Below are 27,870 nucleotides of genomic sequence, written 5' to 3'. Positions count from 1 at the left end.
ATTTGAGAAGTCTTTAAACTATGAAACAAAGCCAAGAAAACATTTCATTTCTCTATAATCTTTAGGACCAGGGATGACCAAGGACTAGGCTAGTTCCCCAGGGCTATTTCAAATGGGGAGAAGATCCTCTCTACTTGTTCATTTGAAGTCAAAGCCTCAAAGACTGGGGAAGAGTACAAAGAGTCGGTTTATGAACAACTTTCATTTTCTTCACTGTGAAATATCTCTTGCCAGGAACAATGAGTATCTATAGGTTTTAATGTATATTCTTTGTGATATTCTCCACATATCCTGTGATAATTTGAGTGCTTACTACGTGACAGGCACAGTTTTAAATGCTTATTAAAATCAACAACGAGCTTGTAATATTCTGAGACTGAAATCTCCATTTTCAGTCCTCAACTTCACTCCTCCTTTTAGCAACCCTGTTATTATGTTTGTGTTTGTTTTTGTTTTTGTGGTAAAATATATCACATAGCCTTTTCCATTTTAACCACCATCAAACATATAATTCAGTGGTATTAATTATATTTACAAAGTTGTGCTACCATCACCACCATCCATTACCTATCAGCAATTTTTGAGAGAGCTGATCACTGATCACTCTCTTTGTAATACATTCCTCAGTTGCTTTCTGGGAAGCCAAGCCTCTTGGTTCTCCTCCTACCTGCCTGACCATGCCTTCTCAGTCTCCTTTGCCTCCTCTTCTCCCTGACTGCTGCACATTCCTGGAGTGGCCCTGGCTCAGAATGCCATCTTCTCTTCTCCATCCTAACTCTTCTTTCTGGGAAATCTCATCCACTCTCAATTTCAAATACCACCTATATAACTAATGCCTTCAAATTTATATCTCCAGCTCAGACTTTGGTCATAACTCCAGACTGATATACCAAACTCCCTACTTCACATATGCACTTGGATGTCCATAAACATCTCAAGCTAACATGTCCAAAACACAATTCCTCTTTCTCATTCCATCAAATCTACTTATCCTGCAGTCTTCTCCATCTCCCTAAATAGTACCAACCACCATGCTAGGCTCAGACCATAAATCTGGTAGTTATTGTTTACTCTTTCCTTTCTCTTACATCAGTTTATCCATCAGCAAATCACTTTCAGCTCTAAATTTCAGATATATTCAGAATCCAACCACTTCTCACCACCTCCATTGCTACCATCCTGTATCACCCCCATCTCTTGCCTAGAGTATTGCTATAACCTCCTAACTACTTTCTCTGTTTCTAGTTTCCCTACAATCTCTTTTTTCCCCTTTTTATATTTTATACAAATAATGAAGTACCCAAATCTTAAGGGTACAGCTCAATGAATTTCTACAGATGTATATACCTGGGTGTATAGTTACCACCCAGATAAACATACCAAACATTTCCAGCCTCCCACAAGGCTTTCTCCTGCTCCCCACCCCCACTGCTAAAGGCAACCATGATTCAGATCTCTAGCCCCTAAAATTAGTTTTGCCTATTTTAATGCTTCATATATATGAATCATATAGTATGTACTCTTTTGTGTCTTTTTTAAAAAATGCAACATTATGTCTGTGCAATTCATCCACATTCTTGCTTGTAGCAATAATTCATTTTTTATGCTCTGTAGTATTCTATTACATAAATATATCATAATTTATTATCCCTTCTATTGATAAACATTTGGATTGATTTCAGTTTGGGTCATTTATGAATATTGCTGTGTAAGTGGTAAACATATATACTCATTTCTCTTGGGTGTGATATTCTTAAAAAAAAAGTTATGCTGATTCTGTTAGAATGTAATATATAATTTCTTGTTCAGAACACTCCAGTAGTTTCCCATCTCCCTCACACTAAAAGCCAAAGTTCCTATGAAGGCCTAGAAGACCCTATATTCTCGTACTCAAATATGATCCATTCTCTGAAAGCACTGGCATTGGAACTTGTTAGAAATACAGAACTGTGTGTCCCTTCCCAGTCCTACTGAATCAGAACCTGCTTTTAACAAATTCCCCATGTGATTCACATGCATGTTAAGGTTTGAGAAACACTGCCCTTCATGTCTGTCCCTTCACCATCACCCCTCTGACCTCATCTTCTATTCCTCTCCTCTCCCCAGTGTTCATTCCACTCTAGCCCCACTGGTCACTTTGCCATTCCTTAACAATCTGGGCACGTTCATACACTTATAATTGAGGGGCTGTGTGGGAAGGTGAGCAGTTTCTTCTGACACATTCGTATACTTACTACGTGACTTTACTCTCTCACAGTATGGCACCTAGCTTCTTTATGATCATAAAGAATGAACCCAGAGAGTGATTATGAGTGTAAAACGTGGGAAGACCAAGAGTAGATAGTGGTGTTTGGGGAGATTGGCAGAAACAGATTTAAGAAGGAAAAGGTAAAGGGTGGGGTGAATTTGGGAGCTCCCAAGGAACAGGAATAGAGTGACATTTTTCTCTGAGCTGCACAGTGCTTGTGTTGATCATATAGCCTCTTTGCTTTAGGCCAGGGTTTCTCAACCTTGGCACTATTGACATTTAGAACTGGATGATTCTTTGTTGTGAGGCTGTTTTGTGCATTGTAGGATATTTACCAGCATCCTTCACCTCTACCCACTAGATGCCAGTAGCACCCCTCAGCTGTGACAACCAAAAATGTTTCCAGACTTTGCTAAATGTCCACTGGGAGGCAAAATCATCCGATTGAGAACCACTGCTTTAGGCTAAAATATTCTAAAGGTGTAAGGGAACTTAAGTCTCTGACCACTACTGGGCTCTAGTACCACTCCCATTGGTGCCAAGAACTGTGAAGGGTCTGAGATTTCACTCTACTTTTAGGCTAAAAAATTAGCTTGCTACAGTTGCGTGGATACTGGCAGAAGACATAAGACTCCCAGGTCTATTACTCACATCAGTAGTAGTATCCATTGTATCAGCATTTTTCTTGTATTAGTTCCCCTTGTCCTCAAGTCCCTATGTGAAGAGAACCAGGTGACCCTGAACATGTAGCGGGTTGTATTATGGAGAGGAAGTCTGAGCCTAGGGAATCCAAATCTTTTTATAATGGCAAGTAAGCATGCCTTCCCTTTTCTCTGGAGGGAAACACTATCTCTATCTTCTTAGACTTTTGCTAAAGAAGTATTTTTGAAAATATATTCTGGAACAAAGGTAGTCAGTGTCTTTGCTTGCAAGGCATACAGAAATGTGAGAGACCAACGAAAATTCCCTCTCATCAATTTGTATTTTTTTCTACCTACAACTAAAGTCAAAGCTGCCTTCTTTTCCTCGCCAACACCTTCTTTGTCTTTGGGGTTCCTCCTCCCCATAAGACTTAACAGAGCAGACCCTGTTCTTCCTTGGTTTCTCTAAAATAAACACACAAGTACTTCATATACTGAGGTGTTCTTTTTATCTCAAATAAGCAGATGAGAGGTCACAAGAATAAAAACTATTATAAAGGTTTAAGCAATTAAAAAATTTCTCATAATAGTTATTTGCTGGTTTAATTTTTATGTATTTAAAAAGCATTTATTGAGACATAACTGTGTACTGTGTTGTAGAAATAATCATCAATCACACTGTCATTTTTCTTCTCAAAACCTTCTGCAAATTTTTCAGGATAACTGGGAATAAAATGAAAAACTCTTACCATGGCTTGTAAGGCCCCATCACATCATCTTCACTCTGTCACCCCCTGGCTCATCTGATCTCATCTCAACTCCATGCCCTCATTTCTGACTTCATTTTCCCTCAGTTTGGCTATTGTTATTGCTGTTGTTAAGTAAAGGTGTGAGCAATGCCAAATATCAGAGGGAAAGTAACTCATTTATCAAAATTATATTTTTTCATTTATGAATTTTAGTACTAGATCCTAGAGGATGGGAGAATTCACATTGATTAGGCACCTTTTGTGTGCTAGGGGCTATGCTGGGTTCCTGTGCACATCTCCTCTATTGGTTTTTAATGTGGTTATTTGTGTGGGTAATGGTGGTTATATTTTGTGTGGTATTTGCCTACCTAATGTGGAAACAGTACCAGCCTATCTCTCTGCATTCAGTCCTTTTCCCCTCTACTCCATTCCACACAGTGCAGCCAGAGACCTTTGTAAATGCAAATCTGATCATGTTCTGATCATGTTCTGATCATGCTCTGTTTAAAACCCTTCAGTGGCTCGCCAAAGCTTTGTATGAAGTCCAACATCCTCAGCATTGTTTGCAGATCGCTTTACCGTTCAGCTGTGCACACATTCCAACTTCACTTCGTTGGACTGTCTCCTGCTTCTTTTTTTTTTTTTTTTTTTTTTATCTTCATTTTATTGAGATATATTCACATACCAAGCAGTCATACAAAACAAATCGTACTTTCGATTGTTCACAGTACCATTACATAGTTGTACATTCATCACCTAAATCAATCCCTGACACCTTCATTAGCACACACACAAAAATAACAAGAATAATAATTAGACTGAAAAAGAACAATTGAAGTAAAAAAGAACACTGGGTACCTTTGTCTGTTTGTTTCCTTCCCCTATTTTTCTACTCATCCATCCATAAACTAGACAAAGTGGAGTGTGGTCCTGTGCCGGTTTGAGTGTATTGTGTCCCCCAAATGCCATTATCTTTGTGGTTTTGTGTGGGGCAGGCGTTTTGGTGCTGGTTGGATTTGCTTGGAGTGTGCCCCACCCAGCTGTCGGTGATAATTTTGATGAGATGTTCTCATGGAGGCTTGGCCCCACCCATTCGGGGTGGGCCTTGATCGGTGGAGCTATATAAATGAGCTGACTCAAAGAGAGAAAAGAGAGTGCAGCTGGGAGTGATGTTTTGAAGAGAAGCAAGCTTGCTGGAGAGGAACGTCCTGGGAGAAAGCCGTTTTGAGGCCGGAGCTTTGGAGCAGATGCCAGCTGCCTTCCTAGCTAACAGAGGTTTTCCGGAGGCCATTGGCCATCCTCCGGTAAGGGTACCCGATTGCTGATGTGTTGCCTTGGACGCTTTGTGGCCTTAAGACTGTAACTGTGTAGCGAAATAAATCCCCGTTTTATAAAAGCCAATCCATCTCTGGTGTTTTGCATTCTGCAGCATTAGCAAACTAAGACAGATTTTGGTACCAGAGAAGTGGGGTGCTTTTGCTGCTGAGTTTGCAGATACCAAACATGTTGGAACGGCTTTTTAAATGGATAAGGGGGAATTTCTGGAAGAGTTGTGAGGAGCTTGATAGAAAAGGCCAAAACTGCTTTAAAGAGACTGTTTGTGGAAATATGGACTCTAAAGATACTTCTGATGAGGACTTGAACAGAAATGATGAATGTGTTGTAAACTGGAAGAAAGGTGATCCTTGTTTTAAAGTGGCAGAGAATTTGGCAAAATTGAGTCCTGGTGTCAGATGGAAGGAAGAATCTGGAAGCAACAACTTGGAATACTTAGCTGAGGAGATTTCCAGACTACGTGTGGAGGACATATCCTGGCTTCTCCTTGCAGCTTATAGTAAAATGCGAGCAGAGAGAGATAAACTTAGAACTGAACTCTTGGGTTCAAAGAAACCAGAAGTTGATGGCTTGGAAAATTACAGGCTTCCAGGGGGTGGAATCCCAGAAGCTGCAGCCCAACCTGAGGACAAGCCAAGATTGGATAAGGAGTTAAGCAGAAAGGATTTGTGGAAACTCCTATTGTCTGATGGCTTTGACCCCTGCATGCTTCATGCAAAGCCAACAGAATTTTTGCGAGATCTTTATAGACGGAGCCATTGCCGGTCTGGACTGGAGGAGACAGACAAGGAAAAAATTAAAGGAAAAATCTCTTCAAAGACAGAGCCATGGAGGTTGAGGTCGGGAGTCAAGAGGTTTAGGGCTGGGAGAGCGGAGCAGCCCACATGCATGGAAAGGGTGAGTTTGCCCTGGAGGTCGAGGGCGGGCTTTCCGCCTCGATGCTCTGGAAGAGTTTTGCCACCTCAGGTCCCAAAGAGGGTGGAGCACATTTCCAGGGAATTGGGGAGAGCCTGGCTGCCACCACACTGTTCTGAAGGGGTTGAGCGTGTGACCCGGAGATGGAAGGGAATCCGGGAGCTGCCCCGATGTTTGAGGAGGGTGGGGCCGAGAAGGTGGTCTCCCCAATGTGTGGAAATGTTGGAGCACTCACCTAAGTGTTTGGAGAGGAACGGGCTGCCGAAAAGGCCCTTGGGAAGGGTTAGGCTCCCGCTCTCTCAAGCCCCAAGGATGCAACGTTGTTTTGTTAGTGACTCTCGGACTTTGAAATCTAATGGACTTTATCCTGTGGGTTTTAGGAACTGTTTTGCTCCTGTTAACCCTGTTTTCCTTACTGTTTCTCCTTATGGCAATGGAAATGTTTATCCTATGAATGTGTCTCCTTTGTATATTGGAAGCACATAACTTGTTCTAGGTTCACAGATCCACAGCTAGAGGGGAATTATGCCTTAGAACTGACCAAGCCTAAACTGATTTTGATGGATTTTGTACTTAACTTTTGTTACTGAAATGATTTAAGTTTTTGTGATATTGTGATGGAATGAATATATTTTGTATTTGGAAAGATAATGTCATTTTGGGGTTCAGGGGGTGGATTGTGCCGGTTTGAGTGTATTGTGTCCCCCAAATGCCATTATCTTTGTGGTTTTGTGTGGGGCAGGCGTTTTGGTGCTGGTTGGATTTGCTTGGAGTGTGCCCCACCCAGCTGTCGGTGATAATTTTGATGAGATGTTCTCATGGAGGCTTGGCCCCACCCATTCGGGGTGGGCCTTGATCGGTGGAGCTATATAAATGAGCTGACTCAAAGAGAGAAAAGAGAGTGCAGCTGGGAGTGATGTTTTGAAGAGAAGCAAGCTTGCTGGAGAGGAACGTCCTGGGAGAAAGCCGTTTTGAGGCCGGAGCTTTGGAGCAGATGCCAGCTGCCTTCCTAGCTAACAGAGGTTTTCCGGAGGCCATTGGCCATCCTCCGGTAAGGGTACCCGATTGCTGATGTGTTGCCTTGGACGCTTTGTGGCCTTAAGACTGTAACTGTGTAGCGAAATAAATCCCCGTTTTATAAAAGCCAATCCATCTCTGGTGTTTTGCATTCTGCAGCATTAGCAAACTAAGACAGGTCCTTATGGCTTTCCCAGTCCCATTGTCACCCCTCATAAGCTACATTTTTATACAACTGTCTTCGAGATTCATGGGTTCTGGGTTGTAGTTTGATAGTTTCAGGTATCCACCACCAGCTACCCCAATTCTTTAGACCCTAAAAAGTGTTGGCCCACCAGAGTGGCCTCTCGGCTCGTTTTGGAATCTCTCTGCCACTGAAGCTTATTTCATTTCCTTTCACATCCTCCTTTTGGTCCAGAAGATGTTCTCCGTCCCACGATGCCGGGTCTACATTCCTCCCCGGGAGTCATATTCCACGTTGCCATGGAGATTCACTCCCCTGGGTGTCTGATCCCACGTAGGGGGGAGGGCAGTGAATTCACCTTTCAAGTTGGCTTAGCAAGAGAGAGAGGGCCACATCTGAGCAACAAAGAGGCATTCGGGAGGAGGTTCTTAGGCACAACCATAGGGAGGCCTAGCCTCTCCTTTGCAGCAACCGTCTTCCCAAGGGTAAAACTTATGGTAGAGGGCTCAACCCATCAAACCACCAGTCCCCTATGTCTGTGGTCATCTTAGCAACCATCGAGGTGGGGTAGGCCAATACCCCTGCATTCTCCACAGGCTCCACAAGGGGGCACTACATCTTTTTTTTTCCTTGTTTTTCTTTTTTTTTTTAACTTTCCCTTCTTTTTTAAATCAACTGTATGAAAAAAAAGTTAAAAAGAAAGCAAACATACAATAAAAGAACATTTCAAAGAGACCATAAGAAGGGAGGAAGAAAAAGACAACTAACCTAAGATAACTGCTTTACTTCCAACATGTTCCTACTTTACCCCAAGAAAGTTACCTAATATAGCAACATTTCTGTGAACTTGCTCCTACTATATCCATCAGAAATTAACAGACCATAGTCATTCCTGGGCATCCCCAGAATGTTAAATAGCTTATCTGTTCTTCTTGGACTATTGTTCCCCCTTCCTTAATTGCTCTCTATTGCTAGTTCCCCTACATTCTACATTATAAACCATTTGTTTTACATTTTTCAAAGTTCACATTAGTGGTAGCATATAATATTTGTGTTTTTGTGCCTGGCTTATTTCGCTCAGCATTATGTCTTCAAGGTTCATCCATGTTGTCATATGTTTCACGAGATCGTTCCTTCTTACTGCCGCGTAGTATTCCATCGTGTGTATATACCACATTTTATTTACCCACTCATCTGTTGAAGGACATTTGGGTTGTTTCCATCTCTTGGCAATTGTGAATAATGCTGCTATGAACATTGGCGTGCAGATATCTGTTCGTGTCACTGCTTTCCGACCTTCCGGGTATATACCGAGAAGTGCAATCGCTGGATCGAATGGTAACTCTATATCTAGTTTTCTAAGGAACTGCCAGACTGACTTCCAGAGTGGCTGAACCATTATACAGTCCCACCAACAATGAATAAGAGTTCCAATTTCTCCACATCCCCTACAGCATTTGTAGTTTCCTGTTTGTTTAATGGCAGCCATTCTAACCGGTGTTAGATGGTATCTCATTGTGGTCTTAATTTGCATCTCTCTAATAGCTAGTGAAGCTGAACATTTTTTCATGTGTTTCTTGGCCATTTGTATTTCCTCTTCAGAGAACTGTCTTTTCATATCTTTTGCCCATTTTATAATTGGGCTGTCTGTACTATTGTCATTGAGTTGTAGGATTTCTTTGTATATGCAAGATATCAGTCTTTTGTCAGACACATGGTTTCCAAAAATTTTTTCCCATTGAGTTGGCTGCCTCTTTACCTTTTTGAGAAATTCCTTTGAGGTGCAGAAACTTCTAAGCTTGAGGAGTTCCCATTTATCTATTTTCTCTTTTGTTGCTTGTGCTTTGGGTGTAAAGTCTAGGAAGTGGCCACCTAATACAAGGTCTTGAAGATGTTTTCCTACATTATCTTCTAGGAGTTTTATGGTACTTTCTTTTATATTGAGATCTTTGGTCCATTTTGAGTTAATTTTTGTGTAGGGGGTGAGGTAGGGGTCCTCTTTCATTCTTTTGGATATGGATATCCAACTCTCCCAGCCCCATTTGTTGAAAAGACCATTATGACTCAGTTCAGTGACTTTGGGGGCCTTATCAAAGATCAGTCGGCCATAGATCTGAGGGTCTATCTCTGAATTCTCAATTCGATTCCATTGATCTATATGTCTATCTTTGTGCCAGTACCATGCTGTTTTGGCAACTGTGGCTTTATAATAAGCTTCAAAGTCAGGGAGTGTAAGTCCTCCCACTTCGTTTTTCTTTTTTAGAGTGTCTTTAGCAATTCGAGGCATCTTCCCTTTCCAAATAAATTTGATAACCAGCTTTTCCAAGTCTGCAAAGTAGGTTGTTGGAATTTTGATTGGGATTGCATTGAATCTGTAGATGAGTTTGGGTAGAATTGACATCTTAATGACATTTAGCCTTCCTATCCATGAACATGGAATATTTTTCCATCTTTTAAGGTCCCCTTCTATTTCTTTTAGTAGAGTTGTGTAGTTTTCTTTGTATAGGTCTTTTACATCTTTGGTTAAGTTTATTCCTAGGTACTTGATTTTTTTAGTTGCTATGGAAAATGGTATCTTTTTCTTGAGTGTCTCTTCAGTTTGTTCATTTCTAGCATATAGAAACATTACTGACTTATGTGCATTAATCCTGTATCCCGCTACTTTGCTAAATTTGTTTATTAGCTCTAGTAGCTGTATCATCGATTTCTCAGGGTTTTCTAGATATAAGATCATATCATCTGCAAACAATGACAGTTTTACTTCTTCTTTTCCAATTTGGATGCCTTTTATTTCTTTGTCTTGCCGGATTGCCCTGGCTAGCACTTCCAGCACAATGTTGAATAACAGTGGTGACAGCGGGCATCCTTGTCTTGTTCCTGATCTTAGAGGGAAGGCTTTCAGTCTCTCACCATTGAGTACTATGCTGGCTGTGGGTTTTTCATATATGCTCTTTATCATGTTGAGGAAGTTTCCTTCAATTCCTACCTTTTGAAGTGTTTTTATCAAAAAGGGATGTTGGATTTTGTCAAATGCTTTTTCAGCATCTATTGAGATGATCAATTGATGTTTCCCTTTTGACTTGTTAATGTGTTGTAATACATTGATTGATTTTATTATGTTGAACCATCCTTGCATGCCTGGAATGAACCCCACTTGGTCATGGTGTATGATTTTTTTAATGTGTCTTTGGATTCGATTTGCAAGTATTTTGTTGAGGATTTTTGCATCTATATTCATTAGGGAGATTGGCCGGTAGTTTTCCTTTTTTGTAGCATCTTTGCCTGGTTTTGGTATTAGATTGATGTTAGCTTCATAAAATGAGTTAGGTAGTGTTCCATTTTCTTCAATGTTTTGAAAGAGTTTGAGTAAGATTGGTGTCAGTTCTTTCTGGAAAGTTTGGTAGAATTCCCCTGTGAAGCCATCTGGCCCTGGGCATTTATTTGTGGGAAGATTTTTGATGACTGATTGGATCTCTTTGCTTGTGATGGGTTGGTTGAGGTCTTCTATTTCTTCTCTGGTCAGTCTAGGTTGTTCATATGTTTCCAGGAAATTGTCCATTTCTTCTACATTATCCAGTTTGTTGCCATACAGTTGTTCATAATATCCTCTTATAATTTTTTTAATTTCTTCAGGATCTGCAGTTATGTCACCTTTTTCATTCATTATTTTGTTTATATGGGTCTTCTCTCTTTTGGATTTTGTCAGTCTAGCTAGGGGCTTGTCAATCTTGTTGATCTTCTCAAAGAACCAACTTTTGGTGATATTTATCCTCTCTATTGTTTTTTTCTCTATGTCATTTATTTCTGCTTTAATCCTTGTTATTTCTTTTCTTCTACTTGGTTTAGGATTGGTTTGCTGTTCATGTTCTAGCTTCTTCAGTTGATCCATTAGTTCTTTGATTTTGGCTCTTTCTTCCTTTTTAATATATGCGTTTAGTGCTATAAATTTCCCCCTCAGCACTGCTTTTGTTGCATCCCATAGGTTTTGGTATGTTGTGTTCTCATTTTCATTCGTCTCTATATATTTAGCAATTTCTCTTGCTATTTCTTCTTTAACCCACTGATTGTTTAGGAGTGTGTTGTTTAACCTCCAGGTATTTGTGAATTTTCAAAGTCTCTGATGGTTATTGACTTCTAATTGTATTCCATTGTGGTCAGAGAATGTGCTTTGAATAATTTCAATCTTTTTAAATTTATTGAGGCTTGTTTTATGTCCCAGCATGTGATCTATTCTGGAGAAAGTTCCATGAGAACTAGAAAAGTATGTGTATCCTGGTGATTTGGGATGTAATGTCCTGTATATGTCTGTTAAATCTAATTCATTTATCAGATTGTTTAGGTTTTCAATTTCCTTATTGGTCTTCTGTCTGGTTGATCTATCTATAGGAGAGAGTGATGTGTTGAAGTCTCCCACAATTATTGTGGAAACATCAATTGCTTCCTTTAGTTTTGCCAGTGTTTCTCTCATGTATTTTGTGGCACCTTGATTGGGTGCATAGACATTTACGATTGTTATTTCTTCTTGCTGAATTGCCCCTTTTATTAGTGCGTAGTGGCCTTCTTTGTCTCTCAAAACATCCCTGCATTTGAAGTCTATTTTATCTGAGATTAATATTGCTACACCTGCTTTCTTTTGGCTGTAGCTTGCATGAAATATTTTTTTCCATCCTTTCACTTTCAGTTTCTTTGTGTCCCTGTGTCTAAGATGAGTCTCTTGTATGCAACATATTGGTGGTTCATTTTTTTTGATCCATTCTGCGAATCTATATCTTTTAATTGGGGAGTTTAATCCATTTACATTCAACGTTATAACCGTGAAGGCATTTCTTGAATCAGCCATCTTATCCTTTGGTTTATGTTTGTCATATTTTTCCCCTCTGTCTATTAATATCCTTTATTGTACCCATACCGAATCTCTTTAGCACTGAACCTTTCTCCAAGTCTCTCTGTCCTGTCTTTGTTTCTCTGTCTGTAGGGCTCCCTTTAGTATCTCCAGTAGGGCAGGTCTCTTGTTAGCAAATTCTCTCAGCATTTGTTTGTCTGTGAAAAATTTAAGCTCTCCCTCAAATTTGAAGGAGAGCTTTGCTGGATAAAGTATTCTTGGCTGGAAATTTTTCTCACTCAGAATTTTAAATATATCGTGCCACTGCCTTCTCGCCTCCATGGTGGCTGCTGAGTAGTCACTACTTAGTCTTATGCTGTTTCCTTTGTATGTGGTGAATTGCTTTTCTCTTGCTGCTTTCAGAACTTGCTCCTTCTCTTCTGTGTTTGACAGTGTGATCAGTATATGTCTCGGAGTGGGTTTATTTGGATTTATTCTATTTGGGGTTCGCTGAGCATTTATGATTTGTGTATTTATGTTGTTTAGAAGATTTGGGAAGTTTTCCCCAAGAATTTCTTTGAATACTCTTCCTAGACCTTTACCCTTTTCTTCCCCTTCTGGGACACCAATGAGTCTTATATTTGGACGTTTCATATTATCTATCATATCCCTGAGGTCCGTTTCGATTTTTTCAATTTTTTTCCCCATTCTTTCTTTTATGCTTTCATTTTCCATTCTGTCATCTTCCAGGTCACTGATTCGTTGTTCAACTTCCTCTAGTCTTGTACTATGAGTGTCCAGAATCTTTTTAATTTGGTCAACAGTTTCTTTAATTTCCATAAGATCATCCATTTTTTTATTTAGTCTTGCAATGTCTTCTTTATGCTCTTCTAGGGTCTTCTTGATATCCTTTGTATCCCGTACTATGGTCTCATTGTTCATCTTTAGTTCTTTGAGTAGCTGCTCTAGGTGCTGTGTCTCTTCTGATCTTTTGATTTGGGTGCTTGGGCTTGGGTTATCCATATCGTCTTTTTTTTTCATATGCTTTATAATTTTCTGTTGTTTTTGGCCTCGTGGCATTTGCTGAACTTGATAGGGTTCTTTTAGGATGTGTAGACCAATTGAAGTCCTTATCTCTGATTTATCAGATCTACAGCTTCGTGGAGTACACTTTCTCTAACTAACAGCGTCCACGAGCCACCTGTTCTCCACAAGCCAGTTCTCCCCTGCTTAGCCTTTTTGGTGAGTGGGGGAGTGAGTCTTGTGGGGTCCAATTGGTGTACCAAGCTTGTGTGTGTAGTTGGTGTTGCCTGCCCTGTATATGGGGCGTGTTTCTGGGCAGTCAGGGATGGGGGGTGGCTCTAACAATCAAATCTCCCTGGTGATCCTAGAGTTTTAAAGCTGCTGCAATAGTCTAATCCTTCAGTTCAGTCCTGCCACAGTTTGTCTCTGCCACTGACCCACAAGTCCTTGGTATTGGCATATGGCTCCTGAGACTTGTAAGTGGGCCCCTCTTCCAGGCCGTGCACCCCGGGTCCTCTGTTGAGGGATGACTGTGCTATGTCACAGGTGAGTGCCGTCCCCCCAGGGCAGTTCTGGGCTGCTGGGCTGTGTAGGGAGGCTCCCAGTCTGCTGAAATGATGGCTGAATGGGGCTTTGTTAATTCACACTGCTCTACCTTCCCAACTCTGGGACAATCAGCTGAGGTTGCAGGGAAGGCTAATGTCCACGCCCAGTTTTGTGGTGTGTGCCTGTTATTTGAAGCACTTCCGTCACACTGGGTTGTCTGGGGCAGTTCTGGGCTATGGGGCTGGCGATGGGCAGGAGTGTTTCCTGTCCACCAGGATGATGGCTGTGAGTGGACACCCCCCTTTTCTTGGGAAGTTGTGGTGTTTAGTGAATTTTCTCAGCCACTGGATTATTGCGTTTTGTCTCAGAGCTCTCCTAGTTCTGCTCTTGACTTGACCTGCCCAAATTGCAAGTCTTTGAAGCTTTCTGTATTGGGCTTCTTAGAGTAATTGTTTTAGAAAAAGAAAAAAGGATTAAAAAAAAAAAAAAAGGGCCCTCCTCAGAGATCTAATGGGTTATTGAAATGCTAAGAGACAAAGCAACCAGGGCCATTAAGGAAAGGTCCACAGGGCAGAGAGATCAGCTTTTCTTCAGGATTTGCATATGCGCCTCAGGGCCCTTCCCCTTTCTATGTTCACCAGAACTCCAAAAATCCTCCGCTTTTATTTTGGAGTTTTTCGTGTTGTTTTTTTTTCTCTATGCCTGTCTCCTCTCTGCTGGGCTGGCTGCTCTCAGATTCTCTGGTGTCTGGTCTCAGTCTACCTATGGTTGGAGTTTGGATCAGTAGAATGAGTTTCCGAAAAGGGCTGCCACTGCAGTTCTCCCTTCTCCTTCCCGGAGCTGACAGCCCCTCCTCCCACGGGACTGAGCCTAGCAGGGAGGGGTGCGGGTCCCCTGGCCACAAAAACTTAAAGATTTCGCTGATCTCAGCAGTTCCACGTTTTCATGAGTGTTGTATGAAGTATGCCCAAAGTCAGATTGCTCTGTGGTTTCCAGTCCATGCAGTTCCTGGCTTTCTACGTACTTTCCTGGAGGAGTAACTAAAACATACAGCTCACCAGTCTGCCATCTTGCCCCGCCTCCTGTCTCCTGCTTCTATCAGTAGCAAATACAGGTATACCTTGGAGGTATTGCAGGTTCAGTTCCAGACCACCACAATAAGGTGAATATTGCAGTAAACTGAGTCACAAATTTTTTGGTTCTTCAGTGCATATAAAAGTTATGTTACATCATACTGCAGTCTATTAAGTGTTAAGGAGCATTATTAAGTGTGAAGGATTTTTTTAAATCCACAAACCTTAATTAAAAAACTACTTTATTGCTAAAAAATGCTAAACATCATCTGAGCCTTCAGCAAGTAACTTTTTGCTGGTGGAAGGTCTTCCCTTAATGTTGATGGCTGCTGAGTGGTAAGGGTGGTGGTCATTGAAGAGTGAGGCAGCTTAAATTATTCAGTAAATCATGTTGTAAACAGATGTGCCATCATCCAGGCCTCGTTGTTCCATTTATAGAGCACAGACGATGTAGATGTAGTATAATTCATTAGGGCCCTAGGAGTTTCCGAATGGAAAATGAGCATTGGCTTCAACATAAACTCACTAGCTGCAGTATCCCCTAACAAGAAAGTCATCCTGTCCTTTGAAGCTTTGAAAGCCAGGCATTGAGTTCTCTCCAACTATGAAAGTCCTAGATGGCATCTTCTTCCAATAGAAGGCCATTTCATCTACATTGAAAACCTGTTGTTTAGTGTAGCCACCTTTATCAATTATCTTAGCTAGATCTTCTGGATAACTTGCTGCATCTTTTACATCAGCACTTGCTGCTTCACCTTGCATTTTGATATTATGAAGACGCTTCTTTCCTTAAACCTTATGAACCAACCTCTGCTAGCTTCAAACTTTTCTTCTACAGCTTCCTCACCTCTATCAGCCTTCACAGAATTAGAGAGTTAGGGCCTTGCTATGTCTGGATTAGGGTTTCGTTTAAGTGAATGTTGTGCCTTGCTTGATCTTCTATCCAGGCCACTAAAACTTTCTTCATATCAGCAATAAGGTTGTTTTACTTTCTTATTATTCATGTGTTCATTAGAGCAGCAGTTTTAATTTATTTCAAGAACTTTTCCTTTGCATTCACAGCTTGGCTAATTTTTAGTGCAAGAAGCCTAGCTTTCATCTCACCTTTCAACAAGCTTTCCTCACTAAGCTTAATCATTTCTAGCTTTTGATTTAAAGTGAGAGTTGTGAGACTCTTCCTTTCACTTGAACACTTAGAGACCATTGAAGGGTTATTAATTGACTTAATTGCAATATCATTTTGTCTCATGGAATAGGGAGGCCCAAAGAGAGGGAGATAGACAGGGAATTGCTGGTCACTGGAGCAGTCAGAACACACACAACATTTATAGATTATATTGGCATGGTTCATGGTACCCCCAAACAATTACAATAGTAACATCAAAGATCACAGATCACCATAACAGATATGATAATAATAATGAAAAAGCCTGACATATTGTGAGAATTACCAAAATATGACACAGAGACATGAAGTGAACACATGCTATTGGAAAAATGGTACTGATAGACTTGCTCAATGCAGAGTTGCCACAAACCTTCAATTTGTAAAAAAAACTCAGTATCTGCAAAGTGCAGTAAAGTGAAGCACAATAAAATGAGGTATGCCTGTACAGGACTGTTTCATTTCCTCAAATCCAATGTGCTTGCTCTTGCTCTTCCCTTGGGGCTTTGGCCCGTGGTGTTCCTTCTGCGTGAAACGCTCCCCCACTTCCCAACCTTCATCTCTCTCCTCCCATCACCTAGCTAACTCCTAATACAGGGCTTTTCAACTTCAACATCATTTCCTCATACAGTCCTCCCAGGATTCCTTAACTGGCTCTGGCACCCCTGCCATATGCTCCCACAACACCCTGAAATGAACTCTGACCACCTTCACTGACATTTCTTGTTAAATGTTTGTCTCCCTCTACTAGACTGCAGCCTCTATGAAGGCAGGACCTCTGCTTCTATCAGTAGCACCCTGGTCTTTAAGTTTGTATGTCTTCCCATGATATAGTATATGAAAAAATTTAAAATCTCTACTTTGATAATAAAGTAGGAAAGTTGTGAGGCTAATATGTCTTTGTGCTATTTCCAGGCTTCATGTTTCCATAAGCTTGGGAGCTACTGCTGAGTCTCAAGACTCAAGAGTGAATACACCTGGAGAGGAGAGCCTGCATCTGGGAGCTGGCTCATTCACCCCACCCCTGCTTTGGGCCAGACCATTCCTTTTATTAGAACCCTCTGCAATTTGGCACAATTCAAAAATCTGCTAAAAAAGCTTATCACTTAAACTTATTCTGTTGTATTTTTCCTAATGTATTTTTAAAATTACACATTATACATGTGTCTAGATCAATTTCCAAACAGTGGAGACTTACTAGAGGGAATAAGTGAAAGGCCATGCATAAATATTTCGGTAGATGGCTTCCCAGACATGAAGTTCTTGGGGGGAAAGGCAATGAATATTTTGTGTTCTGGTAGATAGTGCCAAATTGTCCTTAAAACAGCTGTACTCATTTTATTTCCCGCAAACACTCTATGAGAGCTGCTTTCCTTATATGCTCACCAACAAAGGGTATTATCCATTTTTGTCTCTATGATAGTTAAAAAAATATGTATTTGTTGTATAGATTTCATTTTCCTTACTACTAATGAAGCTGAGCTCTCTATTTGTATTTGTTCTTCTGTGAAATGCTTGTTTTTACCCTTTGGCCTTTTTTCTACTGGATTAACTTTATTTTATTGATTTGTAGATTCCTTTTATTATACTATGTTATAATATATATTATATATGTATATAGATAGATAAGATATAGCCATATATGGGGATTAGGCCTTTGAAGTATGAGTAGGGCATCTGAGAAACTGAATTTTTAAATGTATTTAATTTTAATTAATTTTAAATAAAATAGCTACATTTTATTTATAAAATTTTTTAAAATAAAATAGCCGCATTGAGTGGCTTCAGTATTGGGCAGTGCATGTCTATAGGAACTTTGGATATAAAGGCAAGTAAAACAATTTTCAAAATTGTCTTTGCTCATCCTGCATGTTTTCTCCTCCAAGTAAATTCACTAAAATAATTCCTGATAGGATTCTGATTAGGATTTACTGCTGGGTATTATATAGTATTTGAAATATTGTAAAGTTTTTAATGGTTTCTAGCATTTAGAAAATCTTTAATTTTTTTATGGTTTCTAGCATTTAGAAAATCTAATTTTTTTATGTTGCTTATATAGCCAATCACCTTGCTAAATTATCCTGTTGATTCTAATAGTTTTTCAGTTTATTTTCTTGAAGTTTTCTAGATAATCATCCACTTGTTTTAATTTCTACTTTTACTGCACTATAATTTCTACTTTTACTGCACCTGATTTCTACATTGGGAAATTTATTGGGCTATTTTATTGTGATGTAATGCAGTGTTCCCTGAATGTTTGTAAAGCATATTTTTCCCTATATTTATTAGGTACACATGTACACATAAAACCAAGCTTGTTAATTTAATTATTATAACTATCAATCTCCCTCCATTTTTCCTATTAGATCTGACAATTTCTGAAAGGGATGGTTAAATCCTACCATTATTATTTATAACTTGTAAAAATTTTCTTGTTTTTCCAACAGTTTTACTTTATATACTTTGATGCTATGTTGTCTAAGGTATAAAAGGTTCTTAACTGTTAAATCTTCTTAATTGTATATACCTTTTATGATCCTTTAAGTGTATAATTCAATTAATTTTCACAAACTGAACATACCTCATGATCTCCACCCTACCCACTTACAGTCACTTCCTGTTACTTAAGGGTAACCACAGATTGGTTTTGTGTCTGATTTTGAACTTTATATCTCTGGAATCCTACATTTTGTACTCCTCTGTATCTGGCTTCTTTTGCTTAACATCATAATTGGGAAAATTCATTCATATTGTGTATAGTGGTAAATCATTCATTATCATTGCTGTATAGTATTTCATTTTATGAATATACCACAATTTGCACATCGATTCTACTGTTGGTGGACATTTGGGTTGTTTCTAATAATGCTGTTACTAATAGCTGTTATGAACTGTCTAATACATGTTTTTTGGTGAATATGTTATCACATTTCTGTTGGTTATGTGCAGTATGTTCAAATTCAAGCATTGTTGGAGTAGACCAAGAAAAAGATTTGACCACTTGATGGTAGTAACATGCATGCTATTTGTTGGGGGTGACACTTTGACAAGTATACAATGGGAGGCGGCAGTGTTCCACAGCCCATGGCCAAGGGAACCACAAGAGGGGAAGCAGAGCAAGGGGGATTTCCTGGGGGTGAGAAGGAAGGAGGGTGGGGCTTATGTGTCTAGGTGATGTTGCAGCACCAGCACAATGAGGAGACTCAGGGCCACAGAGCTCCAAGTGACCTAAGCAACTTGGGGCCTTTTAGTGCAGGGTTATCTTATCAATGGTAAGCAGATGTTGGACACTGTTTTGAGGAGAATGTAAAGCAGGTCAACTCTAAATGGCTAAAATTTACTTATTTGGGCTATTTTTCAAACAATTGGTGCTGGTGGGTTTTTATTGGGTTAACAAATGGGCCTAGGCTGCTGGAAGAAATAACACACAGGGCTACTCCATAGAGACCATCTTTGGCTCATTTATATAACACTAGGTATTTGAGAGTGGGATTGCTGGGTCATAGGTCAGCATATGATCAGCTTTAGTAGATTTGTCAAAGTTTTTCAAAGTAATTGTACCAGTTTACTCTTGAATTTTACATTGATGTTAATATTAATAATGATATTTAGTGAGTATTTATTATTTATCAGGTACTGTTCTAAATTCCTTACATGTACTAATTCACTTATACCTCACAATGCCCCTATGAGATATGTTTATTATTATCCTTATTTACAAGTGAGGACAAATAAACTATGTTGCCCAAAGTTGAACAGCTAGTAAATGGCAAAGCTGGGATTCAAACTGGGAAATATTTTAAAAATACTATTAATAATGTTGCACTTTTGCTTTCTTATTTTAGTATATGCATGATGTGTGGCTGTTCATTTGCTTATTTTTAACATTGCAATGTTATTTTATTTTGATGTGCTTTTTAAAAACATGGATATTCCATTACTTCCTCATCAACTCCTCTTTTGTTGGACAGGAAGCAGACATGTAACTTTCCAGACCATCCTGATGTAGATTCCATCTGAATAGGGTCTTAAGGGCTTTGTTTACTCTCTTTATAAAAAAATTATAATTTTTAAAAATAGTTAATATGTACACATGATAAAAACTTCTGAAAGACCAAAGGGTATATAATGAAAAACTTCAGTTCACCTGTCTTCAGCCACCTAGTTCATCCCCTCAGATGCAATCACTATTACTAGTTTCTTGTATAGTCTTTCAAAGATGGTCTATACATAGCAAACGTAAATGAACACATGTATATATGTGTTTGTGATGTACACACATGCACACAAATGGCAGCAAAATGTACACTCTTCTACACTTTTCATTTTTCATTTAACAATGTGTCTTACAGATTTTTCTACCTCAGAACATATAGTTGCATACTGCCGGTATTACCAAGTAGTCCAGATGCTTTCGGAAAGTTATTGAGAATACAACATGGAAGACTTTTTTAAGACACAGGAATAATTGTGTTGTCAGGCAATCTATGTCATCACAACTTCTTATTTTTGTAATGATTTAAAATAAAGAGATGCTGTTATATGTTGAGACTGATGCTGAAAGGATACCTTGTCCCACTTCTGTTTTTTAAAAAAACACTTTTTCTAAGGTATACCATAAAACTATACCATAAAATTCACCCATTAAAATGGTACAATTCAATAATTTTTTAGTACACTTATAGAGTTGTACAACTATTACCATAATCCATTTTAGAACATTTCCATCATCCTAAAAAGTTCCCTTGTGCCAATATGCAGTAAATCCCTACTTCTACCCCCATCCTTAGGAAAACACTACTCTACTTTATGTCTCTATAGATTTACCTTTTCTGGACATTTCACATAAAGGGAATCATACACTATATGGTCTTTTGTGTCTGGCTTCTTTCACTTAGCATAATATTTTTGAGATTCATCCATGTTGTCTGTAGCCTGTTTTCTCCTCCAAGAGAATTTTAGAATCAGTTTATTAAGTAAACTAAAAAAAAAAATCCTGTCAGCTGGTGGAAAGGGAGCAACACAGCCTCTGATCCTTCTTAATTGTTTTTTGCTTTAGAATCTTCCGTCTTCTGAACCATTTTGGAAGAATAATTTTACTTAGAACATTTTAGCATTAATAAGACCAAATATAATGCCAGATACACCACCATATACAAAAACTAACAAAATGGATCAAGGACCTAAACGTAAGAGCTAAAACCATTAAACTCTCAGAAGAAAACATAGTGAGAAACTTTCATAACCTTAGATTTGGCATTGATTTCTTAGATGTGACCCCAAAACATGAGCAACAAAAGAAAAAAATAGATAAAATGGACTTCTTCAAAATTAAAAACTTATGTACATCAAAGGACATTATTAAGAAAGTGAAAAAATCTACATAATGGGAAAAAATCTTTGATATCATAAAAGTGGTAAGGGTTACTTCAGAATATATAAAGATCTCTACAACTCTATAACAAAAAGACAACAAACCCAATTTTAAAAGGGCAAGGGATTTGAAAAGACATTTCTCCAAAGAAGATATACAAATGGCCAATAAGTACATGGAAAGATACTTAACATCATTAGTCATCAGGGAAATGCAAATCAAAATAATAATGAGATATCACTTCATACCTACTAGGATGGCTATTTTTTAAAAAACAAAAACAAAAACAGAAAATATCACGTGTTGGTGAGGATGCAGAGACATAGAAACCCTTGTACAGTGTTGGTGGGACTGTAAAATACTGCAGCTACTGTGGAAAACAGTTTGGCAGTTCCTTAGAAAGTTCAACATAATTACCATATGACCCAGCAATCCAACTTCTAGGTATAAACCCCAAAGAATTGAAAGTGTGGACTCAAATGGATGTTTGTATACCGGTGTTCACAGCAGCATTATTCACAATAGCCAAAAGGTGGAAGCAACCCAAGTGTCCATCAACAGATGAATAAACAAACTGTAGTACATACGTACAGTGGAATATTATTCAACTGTATAAAGGAATGAAGTTTTGTTATATGCAACGACCAAGAAAAAGTGGTGTCGGAAGCCAGGATAGGAGCGATTTTCTCCAAGGCAGACTTCATTTAGTAAACATTTATTGAATAGCTACTGTGTGCCAGGCACTAAGAAATGGATACTCTAGGCCTGCCCTTATTGAGCTCACAGTATTTTAGGAGAGATACACACACTCATTGATCACTGTAACAAGAATGGTAAGTTTCAATCTGCCAGTTAGGTCTGAGGTGTCTCATGAGTTTAGAAGGGAGTTGCCTGTCTCAGCCTGGGAAGGGGAAGGTAAAGAAAGCTCTTGGAGAAGGTGATGGCAGCATTAAGTCTTGAATAAACCAAGTAGATGGGCAGAGGCGTGATACTGCAGGAGTGAGCAGGGAGGGGAGAAATAGCCCCAGGCAGGCTAGAGACATGATCAAATTTGTGCTTTGGACAGACCAAACTGACAGCTCTATGGATGATGAGTTTGAGAGGGTGAAGACTGCAGTCAGGAAGAATAGTGAACAGGCTACTGTAGGGGCCCAGGTGAGAAATGTGGAGAGGTGAACTAAGGAGCCGGCACCTGGAAAAGGCTCTTGTGTTTGTTATGGGAGTTATGGGAGGGGAGCAAGTCTTGTCTTTTAGAGAAGTTCCCTCGCTTCCTGTTCTTCCCTCACTCTGTGCACATACACAGAGCTGAGAGTTGGCCCTGCTCTCTCCCACAGCCCTTCACCTGGAGTCAAACCCACACTTGTGTAACAGGGTAGGGTAGGCCACATTTAGAGAAATGTTTAGAAAGTCATCTGCAGGATGTGGTAATTATTTGGATATAGTGGTTGCTCCTAGTTCTCTTGAGAGTGGACATGACAAAGAGGAGGAGGTCTCAGGGGCTTGAGAGACACTGTTTCAGAGAACATTACAGGGGAAATGCTGGTGAGAAATTGGAGGCAATAACTGTTGAAGCTCTTCAAAGAAATTAGAATTATTCAAAGAGAATAATTTAAAAAAGAACAGAATAATTCAGCTTGGTTTGTAACCCCAGGTCAATTTACATAGAGTCCATTATGCAGTATCTTCCTAAAATTCTTGCATTAATTATGTGAAAAGCTAAAGGCTTTTGCGATGGCATTTGCAATCTGTCCACTTTAGCCCTACTTCCCATATTGACTTGATTAATGCACATTTACTTATAGTAGACTGCATATTTGGGCTTTTGAGCAGGTTGCCCTGGGTTTGGATCCCATATTCACCATTTTGTGGCCATGACCACAGAGAAATCACTCAAACTCTGACCCTCAATTGCAAAATGATTTAACACCTTCTGTGCAGACACTACCGGTTGGATTGTTCACCTTCCATTACTACTCCCTTATAGTGTGTCTTCCTGTACAAGAGGCTGGAAAGCCAAAGACAAATTTCCCAGACTCCCTTGCAGCTGGGGTTTCACATCTGACTTGTTTCTGCCAAGTAGATGTTCCTGAAAGAGACTTGGGAGATAAAAGTGGGCAGAGTAAAGCTTCAAGATGGCTCTGGATCTTCTTGTAAGCACTTTGCTGTTGGTGACTGGTATTTCTGAGAGTATGGAGTTTCAGTATTTGGTTCTGAGCATCTGTGGCAGGAGGCAATGGCTTTGGGGTTCCCCTAGGAGGGCCCAGTGTTCTGCCTATGCTGTTCCCTATAGTGTAGAATGCAAATTTACTTCCATGTCTCTTCCAGAAATTCTCAAGTTGCCAAATACCCTGTAATAGTTCTTGTTTTTATTTAAACTACTGGTTAGAGTGGATTTAACTGTGTGTGCAACTCATAGACCAACCTCATAGGATTTGGGGGGAAAATCATTGTTAAGTAGATTAGTAAAGTACTTGGCACATGGTTGGCCGCATGATTATGATGATGGTGGTGGTGGTGGTGCTGATTATGTCAGCTACAACAATAAAGTGGAAACATGCTTCCTGGGATTTCTTAAGGACATTCTGTGTTGTTTTTTTTTTTAACCACATGTTGGTTTTAAGATTTAGGTCTATATATTGCAGGATAGACATCTTAGCTTTGTGCACTGTTAAGATTGACATGGTTGGATATTAATTTATCAAACTAAGAAATACATACTCTTTAAAATGAGGAAATCCAGGATAAGGGAAAATACCCTTTTTGTTGTTTTCACTTAAGTTCTGAAATTGTCTTCAACGTCAGTAACAGTGCCTGTAATGTACCGGACAGTTAGAAGTTATGGCTTTAGAGAGTTTTAGGCAATGCTTGAGAAAGTAATTGGTTCTTTGTTATTTCTTTCCCAGGCTCTGTCACAGCTCATCTTGTTTGCATCTTCTGATCTTTTTGGAAAAAGTCCATATATTTTTGAATCCATAACTTAATATAAAGCGCTATTGCCAAACCTGACATTCTTATATTTGCCTTAAAACCTCTGAGATAAAGAATGGATTTAATTATGTTGTAATCATTATTGGAAGGTAATGTAAGAAGATGCTTGTCACCCAAACTTTTAAGCCTCTGGATAATACTACAAATTTGTTTATATTCAATTATTTTCATGTCATTGATTTAAAATGGACTTTTTTTTTTTTATTTCAATTTACTACTTGTTTCCCCTTCTAGATTTTTCTCCAGTTGCTTAATGGACATTGAAATATCTGTAGAGCAAGTTAAAGTTAAATGCCTAAATGCTACTTGTCACACAGCTCACTATGGTTGCTTTTTTTTTTTTTTTTTGCTTTTGGTTTTGAAAGTATCAATAGTATCTCTATTAATTTAACAGAAGAATAGACAATTCTCATTTCTGATAAAAACAATATTTCTTTTGTGGCAGGACACATAGAGTTGGGCATTGCCCAACCAAGCAAATAAAAAGATAACTTTTCTAATACACATTAATATATAAATAAAAGACAGCTGGAAACTAAAAACACAGATGTAAACTGATTTTTTCTCAGAGTTGGGCTCGTTATTTCTCAACACTAGGAAAGGCTCCAATTAAATAAAATTAAAACCTGCAATGAGAAATAATTTATAGGACAGCATCACTGCCTTTTTTTGTGCTGTGCAAATGTCCAAGTGAAATTTAATTATTCTAATGTACTAAGTGGTCTCTGGAACTTTACATAATTGCCCCTTCTGAAATGCAAGAGATTCACAAATTATTGAGGTTAGTAATTGTGTGGCTGCCCTTAATAGTTTTTAAATAAAACAATTGGGAAATGAAAATCCACAGGAAAGAACAGATGTAACTGTTTTATGAAGGTGGTTAGAATGTAGTTTCTCCTACTGTGTACAATTATTTTTAATAAGCTAGCTCCCTTTTATTATGTTCTCTTTAAAATTAATTGTGGTCCTCTAATTGTTAAACTAGCATCAGGTAAGCCTGTAAGATCACCTGTCTGATAATTGGGAACATTTTAATTTTAAATTGTTTTGTCAAGCAGTATCAAAAGTAACAGAGATAGGGAAGTTATTATTATAAAGAGTTCTGTAAAGTTCTTTCAAAACAGGATAAAGAATTATGTATTTATGATTCAGATTAAAAACTCTTAAGGGAACCTACCATACATGGTATCTTTTGCTCTTATTTATTGTTATTAATGTCAGTATTTGGGAAAGAAGGATAAAAATGAAGGTACTTTTAACTAAAGGATGTCCATCATTGGTAAATTGATAATTGGATTAATATGATTATCCTTTTAGGGCAATAGAAAGTGTTTGGTGATAAAGTTTATTAATTTGATTTTTAAAATATATCTAGATCTAGAACTGTGAATTTAAATACAATTTTATGAATTATGGGATGACTAATGAAGTTTTAACATTAATTAACGTTAATTAACATTACAGTTCAATGATATCCTTCATCAGAATTCATTGCTCATGGATAGCAACTGTATGGATAGTATTATTTTTTAAATCTAGACGCAAGAGTATTGCATACACACATCTTGTTGATTTTTACAATTACTCTTATGATGGATGGAGATGATTGCTTCTATTCTTAGTAGGGGAATAGAGACCCAGAAAATAAGATTTGTTCCCAACCATTTTATAAAAACCAGCTTAAAGTTTATAATAGTTTTAAATTTCCAAGATAGTACAGAGTTCTTAAATACCCTAGATGCAGTATAGTCTATTGTTAACATCTTAAATTATCTTGGCACATTTGTCACATCTAAGAAAGCAATACTGGTACATGATTATTAAATAGAGTCATACTTTATTCAGACTTCATTAGTTTTGCTCCAATGTCCTTTTTCTGTCCCAGAATCCCATCCAGGAAAACATGTTACATTTAGTTTTCTTGTCTTCTTAGCCGCCTCTGGTAGTGTGACAGTTTCTCAGATTTCCTTTGCTTTTGATGATCTTGACAGTTTTGAATACTGGTCAGATATCTTGTAGAATGTCCCTCAATTTGGAGGTCTCAAGGTTGGGGCTATGGGTTTTTGGGTGGAAGATCACAGAGGTGAAGTGCCCTTCTTATCACTTTATATCAAGGGTACATGATATTAACATGTCTCATCACTGATGATGTTAACCTTGATCATTTAGTTAAGATAGTGCTTGGCAGGTTTCTCTACTGTAAAGTTATTTCCCCTGGCCTCCCATCTCCACCCTTTCATACTCTACCCTTTGAAAACAAGTAACTAAGCACAGCCTACAATCAAGAGGTGAGAAGTTAACTTCTACCTTCTTGAACAGGGGGAGATAATTGACTTGAAATTTTTCTGTACCGATTTGTCTCTTTTCCTCTATTTATTTATATCAGTATGGACTCATGGATATTTGTTTTATACCTTGTATAATAATCCAATACTATGTTATTTATTTTGCTGCTCAAATTGCTCCAACTTTGGCCATTAGGAACTCTTTTAGGTTGACTCCTGTATCCCTTTGACATACCACATCATTTTGGGTGTTTTTGTTGTTTGAGAACTTTATTTGTGGCACTACAAGATGCTACAGGCTCTGTTTATATATTCACTGCCACAGCCTTAAAATCAGCTATTTCTCCAAGGAGTCGTGGTTCCTTTTATTGGAGGATGGTATTAGAAACTAAGATCTGGTCGCAGGGTGTGCTTCTTGCTATGGGTGAGTCATTACCTCTATTAATTCTAAGTAGACAGAGCTAGGAAATATATATATGTACACTAATGTATATGCATATCTGCAATTTTGTCTTCATGTCTCCATCTGTATCTATAAGAACAAAGCATGAGTTTTCACACTTATGTCACTGATTCTAATCAGTACCCCACAGTTCATTCTAGTTTCCCCACCTAACTCCTTGCTTGTTTGTAATCTCCCTCTCCAATAGTAAGAAACCTGACTCTCAACATCTGCCATCCATTTACTTGTTTGTTCAACCGCAGTATACATGTAAAGCAGGTTCGGAATTGTTAAACTATACCCCTGTGAGAAAAACATGACCAACTAGAGTACAACGTTTATGTCCAGTTCCTTTTGTCTTTCATTGTTACAGTTTTCTGTTAAAACACCATTTTCCAAAGTTACTTATGTCAGTACCTTTTCCCCCCACCCCCTGGTGTAAGGTTTGTGATACAATTAGATTTTTTTTTGTCACAGTCTACGTTCCATCCTCTGGGTCCCCTGACCTCCTGGTTGACTTTTAAAATTTGCATACATTATTTTTGTGCTGTAAGTTCTGTGGGTTTTGACAAATGTGGAGTGTCATGTATGCACCACTAGATTACCCTATACAGTAGTTCCACCACCCTTAAAAAGCCTTTCTGTTCACAATACTTTGAGTGTTCCTAGAGGTTCTGTTTTCAGACTGATATCTCAGCTTGCTCTTTGGTGGCAAAAACCTAGGTTTTGAATTCTTGCATCTCGGGTAGTAGTTTCTACCCTGGCAGAATTACCTGGCAGCCTTTAAAAAATACTCATCCCTGGATCCATCTCCAGAGATTCTGATTTAATTGGGCTGGAGAATAGGCCTATGCATCAGGATTTTTAAACGCTCTTTAGATGATCACAATGTGTAGCCAAGGTTCAAAACTACTGATCTTGAAGGAGGCGGTAGCGTCCCGGGCGGGCGGGAGGTGCAGCAGCAGCGGCGGCGGTGGTAAATCCTCCAGCACTGTGGAGCCGCGTCCCCAGCCCGGCCTCGGACCGCGGCGCCCCTCCTGCCCCTCGCGGCTTCTCGCCCGCC

At 38.9% G+C, this 27,870-nt stretch overlaps 1 protein-coding gene across 3 annotated transcripts in view; it reads left to right on the top strand.

Moving 5' to 3' along the window:
* PLGRKT (plasminogen receptor with a C-terminal lysine) overlaps window positions 1-27,870 on the top strand; it is a 56,761-nt gene that overhangs the window by 20,654 nt on the left and 8,237 nt on the right. The window lies entirely within an intron of this gene.

The sequence above is a fragment of the Choloepus didactylus genome, chromosome 10 (genome assembly GCF_015220235.1).
Source record: "Choloepus didactylus isolate mChoDid1 chromosome 10, mChoDid1.pri, whole genome shotgun sequence".
NCBI lineage: Eukaryota > Metazoa > Chordata > Mammalia > Pilosa > Megalonychidae > Choloepus > Choloepus didactylus.
Note: the sequence above shows the minus strand (reverse complement) of the source record. Positions and strands in the feature narration are given on the sequence as shown.